Raw genomic sequence first — 9,601 nt, forward strand, 5'->3', positions numbered from 1 at the left:
GTCAGGAAGGACTTGATTTGCATTTGAATAGGGTGGTTTTTTAATGTCTCAGAAATAAGATGCTGTTGGGGACAATGTCTGGAAAGATTCCCCAAGGTAAATGCAAGGAGGCAAATTGCATGCATGTCTCTTCTTCTAAGGACTTCTCTGGTGAAGTAAGGGTGGGGAAAAAAACCAACCTGTGTAGAGTGGAAGAGTATGGCTGCTTTCTCCAGAAACCCCCTTCCTGCACTCTGTCCTCAAGGCCTGGCAGGGAGAGCACAGTGCTGCTCCAGCTTCCTGCCAGGGAGGAACTGCAGAGCTCACAGGCCCCCTTGAAAATACTGTGGCAAATGTGAACCAGTCACCCGTGGATGTTCCCGAGGAGGAGGGGAAATGGAGGCTTAATGGGGATTTTCCTGTTAAATAAATGACCAGCATCGTTCTCTCTTTTGCCACCAAGAACCTGGCTTTGGATGCACCTTGGTCAGTCTGTCTCCCTGAATGGTTCCCCAGGTAAAGGGTGGGCTGGGGATCTGGAGGTCTCGGCAACAGGATCCCTATATCAACACTCAAACCTGGGACTGTGAAGTCTCCTCAGCCTTTCACATGCCTGAGGAGTCGGTGTTATGTCCCTTGCTGTTTGCTGTGTGGCTGATGCCTCAGATGAAATCTTAACACCATGGTCTTGACTGTGCATGAGTGTTAAGACAGCCAGTTATCAACACGCTCAGTGAATCTAATGAATGCAAATCATAACTTAAAGTTTGCTAGCTAGCTTCCTAGCTAGCTTGCTGGCCCGCTGCAGGGAAAACGCTAACTCAGCCCATGGGACAGGATTTTAAGCTTTATCCGATCAGGGGGTTTTTTATTACACTCATGCCTAGGTTTTACCACATTTATATAGCTGGATGTCCAGTGCTTTTGTCTGATTGTAAGTAGAAAGTTTCTCAGCAGCTATAAACTGAAATGCCCCTTCTCCATCCGCTGCAGGAAACGGGGTGCTGTTCTGCTGCTATCGGTTCCCTGTGAAGCAGGTTGTCCTTTAATGCAGATATCCTCACATATGGTGAAAGGGAGCATGGGGACACACAGGGCTACATGAATTAATACTGCCTATCTAATATCCTGGGCTTTAGTCTCTCTAGTATTAGAAGTTTCCGACGTGCGGAACGCGAATGGATGAGGCTGCTCTTCTGCAGGGGAAGATACATCCTGGGACTCACGCAGGCAGCTCTGGTCCATGGCGTGCTTGTTTTTAAGCAGTTGTGCCACTAGAGGTTGGGCCTTTGGCTCTTGCATGATCACTTGATCTTGCTGTGCCCCGTCTCCCCACCTGTGAGATGGGGATGATGTTTCTGCCTTACTTCATGCGAAGAGAGGGATCTGTGAGGATTCTTGGACACAAGAGTAATAGATGCCTTGTAAGTACCTATGGCCAATAGAAAGCAGCTTCAGATAGTCCCTGTGTGCAGCCTGAGATGTCACAGGTAGCTTTTCCCAGAAAGCAAGCTGCGACCAGGGTGCTGAGCAGCTCTTCAGAGCTGTCCTAGGGCTCTGCACCCTCCCTAGACGTCCAGCTCCAGTGTCTCCCTTGCTGGGACTGCCCAGATCACACTGTTGGGGTAACCAGACTTGAAAATCAAAGCTCAACTTTTCTGTTGCAGCTCTTCCCTGCTCCTCACCCAGCCCACTTCAGCAATGTACTCAGGGCAACGAGCCAAGGCCTTATTTTCTATCATGCTGTTACCAAGAAGGACGTGAAGCTTTCCAAGCTCAGGCTGATTGCATGTTTGTGCTGAACCGTGCCACTGTTTACAGATAAACAGACCACAGTCCCATCCGTGCGCTGTGCGCAAAGCAGCGTGGGCTGGGCTGACGTCCTACTGCACCTCCCAGGTCTTCCGCTCGCCCTCCTTTCCACCGCTGGAGGTATTGCTACGTCTGTTTTCCCAAGTGTCTCTGGGGAGGTGAACTTTAAGTCCTGCCTAAATTGTGCAGGACTTGCTGGCAGAGACACTGCCTCGGCCTGTTGTCCAGCCAGACCCACCAGGCTGTGTCCGCAGTCAGCGCTGCCCATGAGGACGGCGAGAGGGTGCCCTTGGCAGCAGGAAGACTGGTGCACCCACGGGGTTGCAGGATTTCCAACTGCAGATGCCAGTTCAGACCCACGAGGGACACCAAAATCAATGCCACCGTTCAGTTACCAGGCAAGAGTCAACCAGCCTTGCTCAGAGCAGCCGCTCCTTTGGAAGCCCCTCTTGCAGGGACAGCAGGGACACATGCCGGGGGCAAGTGGCAGGCAATGTCTCCACCACCAAAGGAGTGCTCCAAGGAAGGACCCTTCCTCTGGCGCCAGGAGGAAGATAATAGCTTGTATGTGACGGAAGACACTGCCGTGCTGTGGGAGTGGGGTATCTCTGGCACACCGAGTCACCCAAGTGCCTTTGCTAGCCTTCCCTGGCCTCCCTAGGTTGACTACTGCTTGACTAGATGCCTTCAAGGCAGCTTGATGAGGAAAATCCCTGTGGTAGGGGAATAAGAGCACATTCCCAGCTAAAAGCTCCATGCTCAGCCCAGCTTGCAGGGGAAGGATCCCAAACTGCTCATGCCAAACACATCTGACTGGCTAGACTCAGCTCCCGCTTGCAGTATCCCTACCATCCTGTGGAAAGTGCACACAGCGCGCTGACCCATCCCATCCTTAATGTCTGTTTTGCTAATCCGTGCTGTGTCAGCAGCTGCAAACGCTGGGCCATGAGACATCGCACAGCCTAGTATATGCCGTGTAGCTGGGAAACCTTTACTGCTTGCTAAATCAGATCCTCTTGTTTTATTGCGGGCCAGAGAGCTTCTCATTCCTAACCTCTTCCTGTGCTTTTTTCTTGGTAGCTGTGTGTCATGTGCACAAAGTGCAGTGCTGTCAGACTAACCACATGCAAAATGTCAGGAGGAGGTTTCGTTTTGATTTACCCTCTTTAATAGCAAGAGGTAGCTCTGTCTCAGTTTTATATGTGGGAAGTGAGCACACCCCATACCAAAGGCAGAACAAGGCATGCTTCACCCCTCCACTGTGACGGGTCGGCAGCAGGCAGATGGCGTGAGCGCCCTGACTCATGGTTTGCAGCTGGGGACGGGAGCTGAGCCTAAATTTGGTTTAGCTCACCCAGCTGGGGCCTGGCGGGGCTGACACGATACTGCTGCGAGGAAGCTGACACCAGCAGGGTCTGCGCTGGTCCAGACGCAGAGGGCTTGAGGGGAAGGTCACATTTCTGGGCCCCCAGCAAGGTCCGAAGGGACATCGCTGGGGGAAATCCTGCTGCAGCCTGCACTGGCACTGGAGCCAGTGGCGAGGAAGTTCAGGCAGCCAAAGTTCCCACCGCCACAGGCAGTGTTCTGTGTGCCGGGACAGCCGAGGAGCCCGATGGGGTGAAAGCCAGCAGGATGGTGCTGGAGCAGGGGAAGGCAACAGGGGTGAGCATCCAAGGAGAGCCGTAAGTGGGCGAGGGATGTTCACTAGCGTATGCCCATGGAGAAACCACGAGGTGCCCCAATTCCACTGCAGCTGACAGTCCCCTGTACATTTGCCAAATCTTCCCAACTAGGATTGCAAATACAAGTTTGGGATTTGAGGGTTTTAATGTAACGTGCCAAAGCATGCAAACTCAGCACATCCTGGAAAAAAATATGTTGCACCTTTTTGCTTAGGAAGGTGAAAGTAGCCCCCAGGGGAGAGTTCCAAACACTGCGAGAAAATTTTTGTCTGTGGTTTGATAGCTCAGTGTTGGCCAGATCACTTGCTGATCGAAAGCCTGAGGCTATTGGCAAGCCAGTGAAATTGTGTGTATTAATCCACCTGAAGATCGTGCTCAGTGAAAGTCGGGATCTCAGAGCCTAGTTATTTTCTTACTGAGTGCTAGTGTAAATCAGTTAGTCTGAGCTCACCTGAGTGACATGAATAACAGTTGAATGAAAGGAGAATTAGACATGAAGGAAAAGAAGAGTCATCTACTGGCCGTGCCATCTTATACCAGCCGAACATGAAACTCATAACTCTGGAAGTGTAGGATAAGCACTCTTTGGAGTAATTAATTTATAGAACAGTGGAGAGTAGTTTGTAGACTTTCGCATATCTTCTGGGCACATCGCCAAAAGCATGCACTGAAGACTGGATTCTTCAAAGGTTGCCTGAGTCCAAACCAGGCTCCGGGTGTCTGTCCTGGCGGCTCTTCACCAGTGCTCTGTACTGTCAAGCCCCAGGCCATTGCTTTTCCTTCTCCAGCACAGCTTAGGGTAGGGATTCCCTCAGCTGGTCTTTTTGGCTAACCAGTGTCTTGGATGATGCTAGTTATTTAACTTTCCAAATTTGTGAGGAAGGCTAGCAAATGATTTCTTATGAGCAACAACAATGAGCGATTTCCTCTATCCTGTGCTCTCTTTGATGAATATTTTTAAAAACGTGGTCAACGTCTGATCTTCCAGGTCAAAATTCAGCCTGCTTTTCCTTTAACTTTGCCCCAATCACTCCTTTGCCGCCCACAAGAAGCAAACTCTGCAAAACTCTGAAAGGCAGCTGGACGCGTGTTGCATTCAGCCTTTCTCGGTAATGCTGACTACAGCAGTGCTCTCCCAGGGTTCATGAGTCTTCTCCAACTGCACTGAAAGGTACAATGGATTTACTGGTGAATCCACCATCACAAACTTTTAAGCAGGCTTTCAACTATTGCATTTAATTTTTTAACTTGCATCTCCCACTTCTTCACTTACAATGCAAGCCATTTTGTAGGCACTAGGCCTTTTGTGTTTGTATGCTTAGTGTCTCTTGTGCGTGCTCTCCCTACCTCTTTTTCTGACCTTATGGTATTATTAGCGTCTCTCCTTGTTCATTATCAGTGAATCACTGTAAACATTCCTGCTAGAACCAAAACTGGCTGAAAACGTTCTGAAAATGTTTCTTTTGTGTGCGTGCAAATGATGATTCATTAAAAATAAAGGTTTGCGGAGCTGTTTGAGTTCCTGGATACTCTATGGGGTAGATTTCTCAAGTCTCTGATGAAAACTAGCTATAAAACCTACATCTGTTTTACCTAACTGGGAGGTGCTTTTTAAGTTCCTGGGTCCATGCAGCCCAGGTGCTCTGGACTGCGCTGACCTGCTCCCCTCTGCCATGGTCTGCTCTTGGTGGGACAGACCAGCTGGGCTGTGTCCAGCTCTGCTCCTCGTTGCTCCCTGCAGCTGGGGGATGAGGAGCCCAGGGCACACTCCGACCCACTCAAGCCCTTCAGTCTCTCCAGTTGCATCTAAACTCTTCTCCGATTAGTAAATAGGCTAGCGGGTGGGAGGTTGGTGCATTCACCAGAGATAACCTCATGCAAGGACGTGAACCCAGATCTCAGTCCCACATACGTACCTGTTCCCATTTTGAGGCGAGAGAAAGGAAAGAAGGAATTGGGTTCTTTCTCGTTATGTTTTTCCAAAGGTCTCATCTTTCTGCTAACACAAATAGGAATAATAGCATTTTTTGAAATCTCAAATATTTTCACAGGAATGTGAAAAGCCCTGCTTTTGTCTGTCTCCAGTTCACACCTTGCCAGTGGGAAAATTATTTTACTATTGGCTTCCTCAGCAGAGAATTAAATTTCTGTAATGCCGTTATCTGTGAGGGTCTCTTGTCGCCTCTCACACTGATATTGCTTTGCTCTTTTCTTTGAACAGGCATTTTTCTACCTCTCTTTCCTGAGTGCTCCTCCTAGGGCTTGCTGTTTGATTTCTTTCCTTACTTTCACAGAGTCCCCCATATTTTCAGTGAGCTCTGCTTTGCCTTTCCTCCTCAGGAAATCACCTAGACTTACCAAGCTGTCGCTGATACTGTCATGCAGGAGGGAGTGTGACACATGCTTACTTCTTGCTGACTTCTTGAAGTGGCTTTAGGTCTTGCAGCAGCTGAAAATTGTCATTCAGTCTGATCTGAAATAATTGCCCCAATGTCCTGTCTATTAACCTTTCGCTGGCAGTTTTCCTGAAGCTTTGAAGTGTTTTGTTCCCCTTAAATTTCACCTCATTTTGCCATATATAAACTGCAGACACTTCTGAACCCAACTCGGTGTGAGCTCTGATAACCTGGACAGCTGATGTAAAGCCATTTCAGTACACGAATGGCCAGTCTGGGTTCTGCCCGCTCCAGCTGGAGAACTCCAACATAACCCTACTTCAGGAGTACATTTGGGGAAAACAGTGTTTGACAAGTTGTGACGCTCCTTCCAGACGTACCTGTCCCAGCTCTCTGAGACTGTTGTGCCAGGTTGTTCCTTCCACACCACTGTTAACATCTTCAGCTTTGTAATTCATGTCCCTATTACCGAGCAGATGTCCTGCTTAGGAATATTGTCATTCAGGCTGTGCATCACGCTGTAGGCTTGGTTTCTGATCTTCTCCTCAGAGTAGACTTGGAGTGTGCCACGTTCAAAATGGCCATTTTCTTGAAACTGCTATGAAATCCAGCTCCGCGTAACCAGATACAGGTTAGCTCCCCATTCATGATCAGCTTGGTGCCTTGGAAGTCCAAATGGACGCTGAGCCTTAGGCACAGCGACTGTTTCATCTCCCAGTAAATTATGACCTTTTTTTCATTTTTTATCACATTGACATTAATTTACTTGTGCGATATCAAGATCTAATGTGTTTACTTCTGACCCTACTGAGTGAGCAAGGTCTGAATGGGAATGGATACCCCCCAAAGTCCTCTCCTTCCCTGGAGGAGCTTGTTGCCGTTCAGGGCTGAGCCCTGCGCCGGGCTGGTGCTGCACGCCCTGGCACTTGCCAGGTGCCTCCTTCTCCAGGAGGCAACCCCGCCAGAGGCCCTGCGAGAGCGCGGTGTGCCCAAAAACGCGCGCGGGAAGAGACAGCCCGCATGTGGTGCTGCAAATGCCGTGCTTTGGAGAATTCAGCACCTCGACAGTTAACACCAAACGTACAGTTCACAACCCCCTGTTGCCTTCCAAGTGTGGCTAATCACTCACAACCCTCCCTGGCCCTCCCGCCATTGACGTGGCCATTCTCTTTATAGCTCTACTAGAGCGTGTTCAAGTTTCTGTCAGAACCAGAAACATGCCACACGCTGCTCTAATCCCTTTAGCAGCGCACAGACTCGAGCAGCTCTCCAATAAAAGGGTGAGTGCCACCCCTGAACTTCTCTAATTCGTCACAGTCAACAGGATTTTTTCCCCTCTCTTTCACAGCACAGCAGTAACTTAACAAGCCTTTGATGAGCCGGCTGGTCCCTGTCGCATCTACAGGCTGATGAAAGTGCTGAGGGCAGCAGCGGACAAGGGATGCTCAGCTACAGAGAGCGAAAACAAGCTTCCCTCTTAGCTGTCCCCATCATCCCACAGCAGAGGGAGAAAAGGAGGGGTGAGGAGGAGATCTTTCCCAAACTGCCTCATATCACCCCTCCAGGCTCCCCCTAAACGCAGGTTGGGTACTTCTGTATCCTGCAAGGCAAGAGGCCACCCGCTTCCCTCCTCCTCCATCCTCTGGCAGCATGGTGGGAAGTAAAACGTCCTCGGTCTGGTTCTGTCATCCTGGCAGAGCAGCAGGGCCTGGGACTCCCCAGGTCATCCCTGTTAGGTTTACAATTTGTAAACGCTTAGACAGATGGGCCTGGCTAGTTCCACAGAAATGCCATACAGGATACAGCAGGGGCCCTGCTGAGCAACATATTTTTTCCTCTGCGCCTTGCAAATCGCAGCCAGCAGTGAGTACAAGCAGGTTTTTTTCCTCCTGTGTTTAGGAAATCTCTCTGCTGCGGCTGGTGAAGAAGGAAGAGCTGAGTGTGCTTTGGGTGTCAGCATGAAGGTGCCTGCTCAGCTTGGAGCCACTTCTCAGGCACATGAAATAACGTAGCTCACAAACTCAGCCAGCAAGACCCTCGCGTTCAGGGAAGGCACAGTGATCCCAAACAGCTTCCTGAAAGTAGAAGGGGCTGTGGACTCACTCTGCCCAAAGTCCTGCTAAAGGTACCACCATTTGCATGTGTGTTTGTGGCAACACATGTGCTCATCAGCTGTGAGTAACCGGTGGGGTGTCTGGAAGGCTGCGGCTGGGTTTTATGAGGCCATGCATGAAGCCCCATCTGTGCTCCTTGCACCAGTCCTGTTGACCCTCATCACCTGCCAGTCTTTGCCATCTCATTTCTGCCTGGCAAACCCTGCAGGCTCATCTAACTCCCCTCACCTGCCCGTGAGCCTTGGTGGCTTTAGGGGAGAAGACAGAAGGTGAAGCTCAAGAACAAATTTCCCTGTGGGTTAGGGGGAAAGAGCAGAAAAAGAGAGCGCAGAAACCCCCCTGGGTGAAGTTGCTTCTCCAGGTGCACGTAGACGTGTAACCTCTGCAGGGCCAGCCAGGGTGCCCAGGGCACAGCTGGGTGACAGCCTGCCCAGGAGAAGGGCAGTGGCCACAGGCCAGGCTGCTCTCCGCTAACCGAGGTCACACAGACCTGAGGCTCTCACTACCGGTATCTGGGCCACAGAGGACATCCGCTTGTGCGTATGTGGCAACATGCACTTGCTTAATTCTGTTTGGGGTCACTTGCCCAAGTAAGCATGTGAGCAGCACTGCAGCCTGTCCCTGTGGGATGCCACTTTGGTACTCCTCTCTATCAGCACATGTACACACACATACACACACATTCTTTACTGCATCCAGATATGGCTGTGTTAGTTTTTAATCCACCCACGCCACGTCTCAGCTTGCCAGGGAGTCCCTCCAGGGGCATTTGGTGCTCCCCACAAAGCACAGTGGTGATGGGGGCCGCCTCTTGCTCTGCAACTGCCATGGCCCCACTCGTGCGTGTGTGCATCTGCGTGGGTGCACAGGTGTGTCACAGGAGTGGCCGAGTGCCTGCGAGCCTGTTGAGGCACGCACCGAGAGTCTGTGTAGCACCCAGGAACCAGGGACAAGGGTGGCTCCGAGGACACACACCGGTTTCTCAGAAACAGCAATGCAAGTTCCACTTTCAAGCACTGTCAAGTCCATTTTAAGGGTCTAGAAAGGATTGCGCACACACACGCTATGTTTATTAAATACACATGCAGTTTAACACCAGTCAGGATGGCTCTTTTCCTTTCAGGATGGTGACCCTGATGAAACCCTACAGGAGGGAGATCTGAGTCATGAGAGCTTCTCATGGAAACTTAACTTCCTGGCCTCCTTTTTGCTGTGCCCTGAGAACAGAAGATGAACTAAGGCATGGTGGAGGGAAGCTGCAATAGCAAGAGCTCGCTGGAGCATGATAAGCAGTTTTCATTCCTATAAAACATGCGGTCTTCCAGTATCTGTAGTCTTTCCTGCTTCTTATTTCTCCCCTTTGCCCTCCTCACTCCCAGCCCTGCTCAGGGAGCAGCCTGTGGTCTTTGGTCACACATCCATTCAGTAACTTGCACGGTCCCATCATTTATAATTCTTAGACACACAAGCTGCCACTTTCACATACGGAAATTCCCAAAGGTCAGAGAAGGGAAATGGTTAATTCCTTTTATTCAATGCCTAACCTCCCCCCTCATCCCCCACTTCCCACCCCCACCCTGTGTGAACAGGAAGCTTGAAAAGGAAAAGCTTTCTGAAT

General features: G+C 50.3%; 1 long non-coding RNA gene across 1 annotated transcript; it reads left to right on the plus strand.

Annotated features, from left to right (window-relative positions):
* The first annotated feature begins 7,071 nt into the window (after positions 1-7,071).
* On the plus strand, positions 7,072-9,136 carry LOC142410344 (uncharacterized). Its single transcript, XR_012775907.1, has 3 exons — positions 7,072-7,149; positions 7,769-7,863; positions 9,107-9,136. It is a non-coding gene; the product is annotated as an uncharacterized LOC142410344 (long non-coding RNA).
* The last annotated feature ends 465 nt before the right edge of the window (positions 9,137-9,601 follow it).

Source organism: Mycteria americana, chromosome 5 (genome assembly GCF_035582795.1).
Source record: "Mycteria americana isolate JAX WOST 10 ecotype Jacksonville Zoo and Gardens chromosome 5, USCA_MyAme_1.0, whole genome shotgun sequence".
NCBI lineage: Eukaryota > Metazoa > Chordata > Aves > Ciconiiformes > Ciconiidae > Mycteria > Mycteria americana.